We start from the raw sequence: 13,895 nt of genomic DNA on the forward strand, positions 1-13,895 counted from the left end.
CCACTGTTAAAAGGGACTGTACAGTCAAGATTGTATACAAATATCCACTTTATTATTATCACAACAGACAGTTTGAGCAGACTACGAAATACAACCCACCCTGTAAAGGAATGCAGAGGACTGACAGTTTCAAAGAAGGAAAATGGGTGCACTCTGGATACTGACAGGAGGGTAGTCGTTATAGTAAATAGTCACAACCATTCAAAGATCTGTGGCTTTAGCACAAAGGGAGCAATGGGTCTTAAACTGTCTCTGGGGGCCTTCAGAGAAGGACCAGGTGTACAGAACCACAATGTACCTTGTGCTTGTAGGTGTTCTTGGTGCTCAACAGGGTCAAGTCGGTTTCAGGGCTCTTTGCACCTTCAGAGACAGAGTTCAGGAAGGGAGACAGCTGCAGGTACCAGGGGGCAACCAGTTTGCCGAGTGAAGCTAGACGGCGACTGCAGGCTGGCCTACACAATGGCTCAGGGTCAGGAAGGATTGTCTCAGTGCTGGTCGGACATTCTGAAGCACTTGTCGAGATGTCTCAGAAGTTTTTAAGTGACTGCGGCGTACCAGCGGTCAATATTGCCGTCGGTTGCAGCTCTGTCAAACGTAAAATTGTATCGTGCCTCCTATACTGTATGAATATATGTGTATTGGCCTACGCCAAGCTGTTTATAAACCACTTGCGAGGAAATCCGCGTTGCAAGGTCTTGACCTTAGATCAGTGTAAACCGCCATTTTAGATCTATCCGCCATTTTAGGCTCTCCCTAATAAGACGAACGCCGAAAAGGCGTTGTTATATGACCAAGATAAACAGTCTGAATCGGCTAGGAATATGGATAGGGCTTTCTCACTTGGCATCCAGAAAATCTATCCTTCTAAATGTTTCTGATGAATTTATCGACAAATTGTTAAATGAACGAAGGCCTGGTGCCTCTGCACCACCTCCGTATGTTCCTCTTCCTGCTGCTTTGCCTCTTCCTGCTGTTATTCCTGCTCTTCCTGCTGTTGTGCCTGTTGTCCCTGCTCTTCCTGTTGTTCCTCTTCCTCCAGTCGTTGTTCCTCCACCTGTTCCTCCGCCTTTTCCTATTGCACAAGTGGCAGTACCTCCATTGAATCTACCTGCTCTCCCTCTTCCAAGTGGTCCTGCACCGCTTGTAGTCGATCAGGGAGCGGGATCGAGGGTTATTACTCGTAATACTGTACCTCCAGAGATAAAACGGAACTTGATTGCATGGGCTAAGCATTGTATGGAGAGAGATGATCGAGCTAATGTTTTTGCCACACTTTCTGATATGGATAATTTTCCTGAAAAAAAATGTTTTTATTGAGGGATTAGGGATACACTTATGTGTAATGTAGGGCAGACTAAACAATACAGATCTCCCACAAGGGTTGAGGGATCTGAACACCTTAGCTCTTTCTAGAGACACTGTGGAGAAAGTACAAGAGCATGTTGAGAGGATATTTGAGTATAGGAAGGAGTTGGAAAGGTTACAGAATGAGGATGATGATGAGGATAGTATGTATGTAGAGAAATGGTTCCTTCCTTGTCGTAAATCGATACCCGAAGAAACACGAATTTGTACGAAAGATGCGATTAGATGGATTTCAGACATATCGATAACTCCAGTTGAAGTATATGACACGTATAGTCAGTATACACTAGAAATGCAGAGAAAGGTGATACAGGTAATGGTAGAGTACCTACAGGATGATTGTGTGAAAAGAAAGATTTGTTGTCCCACAGAATTATTGAATATTTATAAGAGAGCTTTTTCACTTGACACTTCTTCGACTGCTTTAGCGCTTGATTTGGCTCTGTTGCTTAGTAAGCGTTCGGAGATGCCTACTTCTCATTTGCCTATGAGAGAGGTTCCTCTGACATATTTCCCGAAAGTTGAGATTGCAGCTAATGCTGTAGCAGGTACACCTGCTCGAGAAATTCCTGCACATTATGTGTCGCAGTTTGTTCACGTCCCGTTCTCAAGACAGGAAGTGAACACCATTAGACAAACTATTCCCGACATTAGGAAAAATCCGACAGGATTCTATAAAGAAATGGAGTCTGTCTTGAAGTCCTCAGTATTCACCTTAGGTGATATTGATCTGTTATTTCCCGTACTCCTGCCGGTAGATTTGTGGAAGCAAGTTAGGACTATAAATGATGTAGCAGGGTTAGGAGATACATAGGCTAACATAATTAGGCTTGATGGAGAAAGGCCAGCTGGCGAGAGACCGCCTCAGGTGATACTAACTTTATCTGACAGAATTATTGCTAAATTGAAAACCATAATTCCCGAAAAGATAATTATTTGGGACAAGCTTACGGCCTGTGTCCAAAGGAAGTCTGAGGGTGCTACTGAGTTCTTTAATCGGTTTGAACAGGTATTCTCGGATTTCAGTGGACAAGACTTAGGCACAGAGTCTGGGAAAAGATTTTTGTAGACAAATTTGTGCGTGGATTGTTGCCTGACATCCAGCCGCAAATTATGTTTTCTGAGAGCGCTTGGCAAGCGAGGTCTCAATCAGAAGTACTGCACATGGCTCAGTACTATGAGAATCGTGTCAATAATGAAAAAGAGAGTCGAAAAGGTGATTTGAAGGCAAAAATATGATTGCAGCAAATTGTTAGGGGACCTAGAGCGGGTAATTTGCAGATTAGAGGTCAGTATGTTCCACAAGGAAATGTGCCCTTGGGTCCTGTAAACATTAACCAGTGTGCCTATTGTAGGCAAGAGGGTCATTGGCGTGCACAATGCCCGATCCTTCGACAAAGGTCGAATAATGCATTCGGAAACATGGGTAGATGATCCAGAGGTCACCCGGGTGTAGGGGGCCCTGCTAGAAGCCAGTTTGCACAGAATCCACAGCAACCTTTTTTGCAGGATAATCAGGTACCAAGTGTGGATGCTAGAAACATATTCAACCATCCTTCTGCTGCTTACCTCTCTGAAGAACTTCCTTTTGATGACATTATGTTTCGTTAAGATTGCCCGAAGCAGGGTTTGGAACCGACGCCTATTCCCGTTAATCAGAAAGGTCCCTACGTTGAGATGATAGTGGAAAATAGGAAACATCTATTCTTGGTAGATACAGGGGCACAGAAGTGTTCCATTGATCATTCTCGGGTTCCAAACATTCCACTGTCAGGGCAAACCAATGTTTCTGTAGGGTTTTCTGGTACACCAGTTGTTTGTCCAGTTTCTTCGCCGGTACCTATTTCTTTGGGTCCCTTTTGACTTTGAATTGTGGAGAGAATTTGCTGGGGTTGAATCTGTTGAAGGAATTAAATGCAGTAATTCATTGTTCCTCTGACGGAGTACGTTTGACGATTTTACCACAGCAACTTTCTGCCTCTCAATTCTTAACCAGACCTTTACCGCCAGAATTTAGTGATGTACCAGAGAGTTTATGGGCAATTGACGACAATGATGTCAGTGTTTCACAGATGGAGCCTGTTAAAACAGTCTTGAAACATGGAATAAAGCTGCCACGTATTCCACAATATAAGATTTCAGTTGAGGGTGAGCAAGCTTTGAAATGCATTGTTTCCGATTTTGTGCATCGAGGGGTGATTGAGGAAATTGCAGGTAGTTTGTGCAATAGTCCAATTTTGCCCATGTACAAGAAAGGCGATAATGCAATTCCATTTAGTTTCATAATTGATCTACGTGCCATCAATAAGGTTGTCGCTCTGTAATTTCCAATTGTGTCTGATGTGACGACGATATTAACTATGATTCCGGCTTCAGCTACTTACTTTAGTGTTGTGGATCTGAAGAATGCTTTCTTTAGTATTCCTATACACAAGGACAGTAGATACTTGTTCGCGTTCACCTTAGGGGTACGCTCATTCACCTTTACCCGTGCACCGCAAGGTTACATGGAAAGTCCCAGCATTTATAGTAGGGCTTTGAAAGAACAGCTTGATACCCTTGAATTGCCCTCTACTTGTACATTGCTTCAGTATGTTGATGACTTGCTTTTGGCTGCCGATTCTGAGAGCGCTTGTAAGGAAGGCACTGTGTTATTACTTATACATCTGGCTAAACATGGACACAAAGCTTTGCTTAATAAGTTTCAATATTGTTGTCAGGAGGTCGCCTATTTAGACTATCTCCTGTCAAAGGAGGGAAGAAGATTGACACGTGAACGTATAAAACACATTTCTGGCATGTCTGTCCCAAATACACAGAAAGCAGTTAGAACCTTGATGAGAATGGCTTCTTACTGTAGGTTATGGATCCCGAACTTCTCACTAGTAATTAAGCCGATGTTGGCTTTGACGAAGAAGGGCATTTCTTCACCATTGCCGTGGAACATGGAGCACCAGCAAGCATTTGATCTGCTCAAGACTGCATTGTGCTCGGCACCGGTTTTGGGCACACCAAACTATGAAAAGGCCTTTGTGTTGTTTGTGCATGAATGTGATGGATGTGCTTTGGCTGTATTAATGAAGGAACATGGAGGGAAGAATAGGCCATGCGGTTACTTTTCTTCCGCCCTTGATTCTGTAGCATGCTCTTTGCCAAGATGTTTGCGAGCTGTCACTGCTGCTGCTGCGTCTGTAAAACAGAGTGATGTAATGGTCCTAGGCCATGATCTAACTGTGATGGTGCCTCACTCTGTGGATGTTCTGCTGAACAGAACTCAAACGCAACACCTCACTTCCGCAAGGTTGACGAGATATGAATTGATCTTGTTTGCTCCCCACATACAAATTAGGAGGTGTTGGCCCTCATTACAACCCAGGCGGTAAGTATCCAACATTACCGACATGGAGTAATTAGCGTTTACGCCTTGGTCCGATGCCGTAAAGTGCAGCACATTACGACCCATCGTGCACGAGCATTACGCCATGCCGGTAATGTAAACTACGCCATGGCGTAAATGACCCCAAAACGGCCCTTACCGGCATCGTACGCCGCGCAAGGTGCACTACCGCCACCCATCATTGCGGTGACCGTAATTAGCGGTCACCGTAAATAAGCGGAACCGGAAGTAGCGTCATCGCGGCGGAACGGGAAAGAGCACGGCGGCCATCTTTGAAAACACAATCCATTGCCATCCTACCCAGCCACACCACATCTGACCCTCAGACCTTGTAAAACCCATTACCCACCCATTTCCCCACCTAAACATGCCCAAAGTTCTGAAGAAAGCCTGCGATCGGCAGCGGCAGGACCGCTTCAGTCGGGAAGAACTAACGATGTTGGCAGAAACGCTGCAGGAAAAGGCGGACATCATCTTCTCGCCAGAAATGACAAGAGCAGCCATAGCCCGCAAAAAGGAAATATGAGAACTTGTGGCACAACGGGTCAGTGCCGTAGGTACCACCCCACGCACCTCCAAACAGTGCAGCAAAAGGTGGGATGACCTCCGGCTCCGAGTAAGGAGCATACTGTCAGCCAATCGAAACCTGGGCCTGGCCGGCAATTGCAACCTCCATTGCCCCTGATTTCCAGCAATCGCTGGACGAAATATCAACGAGGCAACAACAATTGTCCTCACTACTGACGCAGCATGTTGCTGATTGTGGAGGCGCCAGTGCAGGCATGGAGAGATGTGCTGAGAACATCAAGGCAGCCATCCAATCAGCAAGCAAGGACATTAGTGCAGAACTAGCCGCGGTGCGGAATATGATAAGTGAACTCATACAGACAATCAAGGACACACGGCATAGCGAGCAGGCCAGTACCTCCTCCTCCGCAAGTTCTGCCCCAGCCAGCCCAGTCCGCAGGTCATCCAGGAACCTGAGGAGCACAGGCAGGGGGGCCCCAGGTGCCGGGAGAGGGGGCTGCCAATAGTGGCCGTCCAGTGCACCAATGGAACATTACCCAGCCCTTCACCACGGGCACCGTCACACCTTTGCAGGGAGTTCAGGGGGGAGGGGGAGCGGGGATTGGGTGTATTGGGGAGTTCAGGGGGGAGGGGGAGGGGTGATTGGGTGTGTTGGGGAGTTCAGGGGGGAGGGGGGATTGGGTGTTTTGGGGAGTTCAGCGGGGAGGGGGAGGGGTGATTGGGTGTTTCAGACCTATGCACATTGATAATACACTTTTTTGATTTGCACAAATCAAATGTGTGGACATTGCTCATTGCGTATGTGTGATTTATTGGTGTACTGTCCACAGTGTGCATGTCCCAGACACACACAGTGCCCCAAGTGCGTCTCCATGTTACACACACCAGCCGTGTGTGCTAGAAGCATTGGTCAATGATATTCTGACGCATTTCACGGCCCTCCTGTGCATCGCTGCCTCCTTGAGGTGCTGCCCCATCCCCACCCTCATCATCCTCATCGTCAGGTGGTTGCAGTTCTGCGTCAGGGGGCAGTGGAACATTCCGTCTGACACACATATTGTGTAGCATTACACATGCCATGACAATCTTTGCAACCTTCTCATGGCAGTACAGGAGTGCCCCACCAGACCTGCTGAGGCAGCGAAACCGTGCCTTCAGTAGGCCAAATGCCTGCTCAATCACCACACGGGTACGTGCATGGGCACGGTTGAAGTCCGCCTCATGCTGGTTCTGTGGGTTCCGGACTGGTGTAAGGAGCCACCTCTTCAGGGGATAGCCAGAATCACCTGTATGTAGGAAACAATGTATGTGTCAGTCATTACATCTAATTCTGAACATGACGTGCCAACATGCACATTGAACTGTTACTTTGGACCACTTTCAGTTGCGCTGATGGATTCACGCTATGCAAACGGTATATGTCCATGGCTCTCATGGACAGTTTTGCATGCCAACAAACCATGTATGCAGGGTGGTCGAGTGCCTCGTGAGTGCCCATCCACTATGTCCGTCCATGCTGTATGTTTAGGTGACCTGGCACGACCTGGTGTCCTGTGATGTCAATGCTCACATGATTGCTACATTGCTGTCTGCATCATTATGACCCCAGTGAACTATCCGGATGTTGATAGGGACATTTAGTGGGCCTTGCTGTCTGTGCTGTGGTGTTGTGGTGTTTCTGTCCGTCATGTGCCTCCTTTGTGCGCTGTTATGTGGGACAGGCCTTTCAGTAGATGGTGTATAGTGACGTGCCTGTAGGTGCATTTCGTTGGAGTCAATGGTCCAAATTGGTACAATGCTTTTGCAGATGGTTGTGTCATGGTTGGAACACACCTTCTTTGACATGGTGGGGCTGCTTCGGTCAGGCATAATGTCTACAGGTGTGAGATTACGTTAGTGCTGCTTTAGGGTATGATCATCTCTGCTAGTCGCAGCCAGGTGAAGTATGCATCATTCCCCCCCCCTTTCTGCCAGGTGGAGTATGCATCATTCCCCCCCCTTTCTGCCAGGTGGAGTATGCATCATTCCCCGCCTTTCTGCCAGGTGGAGTATGCATCATTCCCCCCCTTTCTGCCAGGTGGAGTATGCATCATTCCCCCCCCTTTCTGCCAGGTGGAGTATGCATCATTCCCCCCCTTTCTGCCAGGTGGAGTATGCATCATTCCCCCCCTTTCTGCCAGGTGGAGTATGCATCATTCCCCCCCCTTTCTGCCAGGTGGAGTATGCATCATCCCCCCCCCTTTCTGCCAGGTGGAGAATGCATCACCCCCCCCACTTTCTGCCAGGTGGAGTATGCATCATTCCCCCCCCTTTCTGCCAGGTGGAGTATGCATCATTCCCCCCCCTTTCTGCAATACCAAGGTCATGACGTGAGACTCACCGAGTAGCCAGGATCTTGGGCCTGCATGTCGCTCCATGTAGCGTCCTATTGTGGAGTTCCTCAGGACCATTGAATCATGGCTTGATCCGGGGAATCGGGCACAACAATGTGTGAGAATCCTGTTGGAGTCACAGACCATCTGCACGTTGATTGAGTGAAATTGTTTACGGTTGCGGTACGGTACCTCCATGGCATGTGGGACCACCAATTCCACATGGGTGCAGTCGATGGCACCAATGCAACCAGGTATGCCGGCTAGTGCATGGAAACCCCCTTTGGTGTTTGCAATCTCCTGGGCAGACCGTGGTAATGAGATGTGGTCGTCTGTGTGCTTGAGGAGGGCATCGAGCACTTGGATCAGTGTACGTGAGAATAATGGTTGTGAAATACCATGCAAGTGCCCCACTGTGTGCTTGTAGGTGCCTGTGGCCAGGAAGTGGAGTACAGACACTACCTTCAGTAGGGGTTGGATGGCAGTTGGTGTTTCTATCTTGCTGACAATGTTGTTGTGCGTCATGTCCACGATGGCGGTGATGGTGTCCCGGTCCAAACGGTACAGGGTGTGGATCTGCTCAGCAGTGAGGTTGAATGGACTGGCTCTGATGCGTGGGATTGTGGGCTGCCTGCGTGGTGGTACTGGCTGTGCTGGTTGGCCTTGCTAGGCCTGCCTTGCCCTCCTTCTCCTCCTGCGTCTTCTCTGTGCAGCCTGTTGTTGTTGTTGTTGTTGTTGTAGTTGTAGTTGTAGTTGTAGCACTTGCATTGCTATCAGGTCCTCCATCCCCAACATTGCTAGTCCTATTGGTATCATTGTGGAGTGTGACTGGGTCTGGGAAGGGGTTGGGTGTGCTCTTTTTGTACTTCCTGAGTCTGTATTGCCTCCACCTGTGCTGATTCTGTGCACCTGTGGTAGCTGGATTCACTGCACAAGGCCCTTTATGGTTGGTTCGCGATGGCGTAATTACCGGCATGGCGGTAAGGTACTTAACGGGCTGGGTGATGGCGTTAGGTGCATGTCCGCTTTGGTCGGCATTCGCGTACCTTTCCGCCATGCCGGTAATTACGGTGTGGGGGGTCGCGTACGCACGTCCTTGGTGCAGTTAGCGGCAGTGTTAACTACGATGCCGCTAATGGCATCGTAGTTAACGGTCACGGGTCTTAATCGGACCTAGCGGAAAACAATGGCGGTAATCCTTTACCGCCATCGTTTTTCGCTTTGCGCCAGGGTTGTAATGAGGGCCGTTGTGTTCTTAATGCGGCTGAACTCTTACCTTTTCTGCAAGATACTGCTTGCAGTGACAAAAAGTCACATGACTGTCTGTACACTACTGAACAAGAGACAAAGGGTAGAATTGATCTAAAGGACACTCCTTTGAATAATCCACAAAGGGAGCTGTTTTGCGATGGCTCCTGCTTTAAACTTCCGGATGGTACATCCACAGCCGCTTATGCAATCACTACATTGAGCACGGTCGTGGAAACCAAGAGAATCACACATAACTCTGCGCAGGCCACAGAGATTATAGCATTGACCCGAGCTTGTGTACTTGCCGAAGGGCTTACAGTAAACATATATACTGATAGTCAGTATGCCTTTGGGGTGGTTCACAACTTTGGGAGACTTTGGTCAGAAAGAGGGTTCTTAACGTCAGCATGGCTCCTAATAGTACAATTGCTCTCAGCACTTGCGCTCCCTACTCAGTTAGCTGTTGTGAAATGTGCAGCACATCGAAAGATTATAAATGATATAGGAAAAGGGAATGCTTTCGCTGATCAGATAGCTAAGCAGACTGCCACCAATTTCTCTGCAGAAATGCATGTTTCAAGGGAGACTGTAAATGCCTATGCAATGGATGAGGGTGTTGATTCCGTAAGGGATATCCAAGCCGATGCCACATTAGAAGAGTCCAAGAAATGGGCTGAAGGCTTGGGGAAACTTGATGATGATGGGTGTTGAGTGGACATAGTCGAAGGGAAATGGCTACTTCCTGACGCATACGTGATGATGATGGTCGTCATGGCTCATAGCCCTACCCATATATGTGCCCGGAAGCTTACACAAATGTTGGAGACAGTTTGGGCAAATGACAAAATCTCTAAAATAGCTGAGCGTTATGTTCAGAATTGTATGATCTGCTTACAGCATAATGTGGGAAAGGGAACATCAACACCCAGGGGAAGTTTTGGTCCACCTGAGGTTATCCACTTTGATTTTATCGAAATGGAACGGTGTAATAACTTGAAATATGTGTTAGTTGTCATCTGTGCTTTTAGCAAATGGGTTGAGGCTTTTCCTGTGAAAGACGCTACAGCCATGACTACTGCAAAAACCATGTTAAAAGAGTATTTTCCCAGGTTTGGGCTACCAAGAGTCATCTGGTCGGACAATGGTCCACTTTTTGTCGCTGCTGTAATTCTACAGATATGTGTGGCATTACAAATCGACAAACGGTTCCATTCAGCCAGACACGCTCAGAGTGCCGGACTAGTAGAAAGACACAACGGCATAATCAAGAACAAGCTCGCTAAAATGTGTGCCGGCACCAAACTAAAATGGCCGGACGCCTTACCGATCATGTTACTAGCTATGCGTACAACCCCTCAAACTAAGACTGGGCTCTGTCCATTTTAGGTGGTAATGGGGACACCTGTGAATATCTGGAACCTTCCGAAATGTCGGTCCTTAAAGAATGTTGAAAATGTACTTCTTTCAGATTACTGGAGCCAGTTGACTAAAAACCTGTATTTGATTTATCACCAGGTGCGAGAGGCTTTACCTGTACGATACGAGGGCCCAGGTCATAGCATCCGGCCTGGAGACTGGGTATTAAAGAAGGCATTTGAACAATCCTCTTGCCTTGCACCTCGGTGGCGGGGCCCGTTCCAGGTCTTGCTGGTCACACAGACTGCGATGCGTGTCACAGGCAGAAAACATTGGATCCACGCGATGCATGTCAAGAGGCTTCCACACCCGGTGCCATACCATACAGAAGAAACAGAACCCCTCACCAATAATGCAACCAACGATCCCGAAGCAGTAAACAACAACAAGAATGCATCGGAGTATCTATCTGAGCATGTGAGGCCTGGGGAACCAGTCATTTTGTCTCCACACTCTCCAAAAGTTTCGTTTCCGGAAACTACTGTTCCGGATCTTGCATCTTCACTTGCTCTTGATACGTCGCTTCCAACGGGAAGTGACGACACATTGTTCTCGGATCAATCAGTACCAGGGACAACAAGGTACAATTTACGTCCAAGGAAATAGACTTACGGCACGGTTCGGCTGTGCATCTGAAGAAGGAAGGGAAAATCATCAAGGGCTTGCTTTTGGCCCAAATAATTGTTTCAAAAAGGGGATTATGTTGGCTAGGGTTGTGGAAGGACTAAGAAGTTGCTCAGCCTGGAGGTCGCCAGCAAAAAACATTGGGGTTTCCGTTTGTAGACTGCAATGCCTGCAACCGCTACCGCTCGTACAGGACTGATAAATGATTGTGTGACCAGCAGTGACAATGGATACATTGTTTGGGCCCCGAAAACGTACTGCTGTCTTTTTATAATGACAATTGGTTTTATAATAGTAACTGTGCTAGCTAAGTTTTTGGTACTTGGAAGAAGCGCATCCATTTGAAACCTTGTTACTGACTGAAAATGTACCCACTGTCCCTACGCCTTTTGTGAATTTGCATACTTTATCTCCTAGAGACTCTCAGCATAGACAGAGATACTATAACAACACATTATTACTTATTATGAATGCTACACATGCCATCTTTAATAAATACAACTGTTGGGTCTGTTCACATTTACCGCAACACGGGGATAAGGGGCTAGGTTTGTATATTCATCCTTTACCTTTGACAACTGCTTGTTATGCTTCTCTTAGAGCACTATTCTTTGGCCGATGGAACAATAGCAGGTAACTTTGATGGTACTAATTTGAATAATTTTGAGAAACGTGTTCTTACGCCCTTGGGATGCTCGCTTTTCGTGAATAGGAGCAAGCTCAACGTTGCATCTATTAGGCCTTCTGATAGATTGTTTCGTCCTTTTCAATCTTTGATTTCTTTCAAGATGGCTCCGATAGGCAATAAGGATGCCATGCCTCCATTTTACGCTGTTAACCATAGCCCCGATTCAGTTTCTTTCTGCATACACAGGAATGGTACTCAGTCATTGGTAGATTTCAAAGTTTGCGCCAACGTTGCGAATTTGACTGGGGAAGACAGACCTTTTATGTAGGCGAACCTGTCTACTTTGTTTGCGGTAATGTTCATGGTTACCCAGGGATTGGCAGGGAACTTGTTATTTGGGGATCCTGTTACCCGGGGTATTCATAGCTAGTACTGTGGAGGTTTCAAAGGCTTGTCCACGGCGGGACGAGAATGGTGACACTCCAGCACAGATTCTGGGAGATGTAGCTAAATCATTCATGCCATTTTTGGGACAAATTGCGAATTCCAAAGACATCAGGACACTAGCGAGAGTACTGGAGAGAACCATCAACCGGACCACGGACATACTCTATAATATGACATTAGAACAGAAAGCAATAAGATTAGTAGCACTTCAGAACTGGATGGCATTAGATGTCATTCTGGCTGAACGTGGTGGAGTGTGTAAATTAGTGGGGTCCGCTTGCTGTGTTTTCGTGCCAGATTCCTCCCCAACTATCTTTAAGGCAATACAAAATCTGCACGTCCTTAGTTCAGAAGTGCATGTTCCCGAGGGAAACTGAGATCTTAGCGCTTGGTTCTGGGACTTCTTGCGATCTTAGGGTTGGAAGGTGCTTTCAGTCTTGCTGATCATTTTGGGAATTTTGTTGTTTCTTTGTTGATGTATACAGTGTTTACCTAGTATATGTTCGATTCTAGGGGGATGTTTGCGCACAGGCGATAGGTACAATAGGACACAAGGCAAACGCCCCAGATAAGAGTTCCAAACAGTATGTGCTGGAAGAGATTTTGATAGACGATCTAATGGCAATAGATATCTCTGACAGTGATTCAGGGTGTATGAATGTTGAGACGTGGAATTGTTCGTAAATTGACCAGAAGTAGTTTTAGAGCTTGGCATAGGCCAAAAGGAGGGTTTGTCGAACGGAAAATTGTATTGTGCTTCCTATACTGTATGAATATATGTGTATTGGCCTAGGCCAAACTGTTTATAAGCCACTTGCGAGGAAACCCGCGTTGTAAGGTCTTGACCTTAGATCAGTGTAAGCCGCCATTTTAGATCTATCCGCCATTTTAGGCTCTCCCTCTAGAGTCACCCTGTGTTCTAAGATGGTGGACAATGTCATTCTGAATGGAACATGGCCGTCTTGACCTCTGTGTATAAACTAATGTATAACTTGCCTGCAGGCTACATGTTAGGGTCATGAACTGAGACCTTGTCCTTCGCTGACCTGTGTCTAGAGGATTACTTGCACCAACGAAGCTAATCCACGAGCATATGTTAAACACAATGTATTCAAATACTGAAATGTGAACACTTGCTTGACTACATTGTATAAAACTGTTTAAGAAGGTTTAACATGAAATCCTAAAATATACCATTGACATTAAGGCTTGTTAGTGAATACATTAAAGGTAAACCCTAAATGTACAGATGCACGAACTCAGCACGAACCCTAGATCCGTAATGTATTAACCAATATTAACTAGGAAATGGGTTGAACATCGTGATTTCGAGGGTATAAAGAGTGCGACTATTCTAATGTACAGTCCGACTCTCTGAGCACACCGAACCACGCTGGAGTTTGCTGTGTTGTACTGAGGACCGATAGCTATCTGTTGCTTTGTCCTTTGACACTGTTCAGTATAAAATAAAGATCTTTTGTATGTTCCTTTGTAACCCACATTTGGTGTATTTCCTTTTGGGGTACTCAGCCTCGATATCTTCTTTTTGTTTTCACAGCTCAAGGGCATAGACATGCTCAAAAATGTTGTTCATGGCAGATGTCGGTAGATGCTCATCAATGCACTTCTCCCATCATCTTCAGTGAGCTTGTGTGATCCTTTAAACCTGCCTTATCCTTGGATTAGGGTTCAGAGACTCTCTGGCACTTCCCACCTAGGAAGCTTACTGCAGAGCCTAGCAGGCCAGGCTGTGTGCTGGATGGTTAACGGTTCTGGAGTGGCTGGAGTGTCCTCTGGATTTGGTCTCACCCTCACATCTCTGGGAGGTGTTTAGGGGAGGGATCTTGCTTCCCTCTTGGAGGTTCTG

General features: G+C 46.8%; 1 long non-coding RNA gene across 1 annotated transcript in view; it reads left to right on the top strand.

Annotated features, from left to right (window-relative positions):
* The window catches only part of LOC138566569 (uncharacterized), a 40,137-nt gene extending 26,622 nt beyond the window's left edge, over positions 1-13,515 (top strand). The window contains exon 2 of the long non-coding RNA XR_011301967.1: positions 10,429-13,515. This is a non-coding gene — a long non-coding RNA (uncharacterized lncRNA). The remainder of the gene's footprint in view (positions 1-10,428) is intronic.
* Positions 13,516-13,895: the final 380 nt, after the last annotated feature.

Source organism: Ambystoma mexicanum, chromosome 2p (assembly GCF_040938575.1).
Source record: "Ambystoma mexicanum isolate Mex_15411 chromosome 2p, UKY_AmexF1_1, whole genome shotgun sequence".
Lineage (NCBI taxonomy): Eukaryota > Metazoa > Chordata > Amphibia > Caudata > Ambystomatidae > Ambystoma > Ambystoma mexicanum.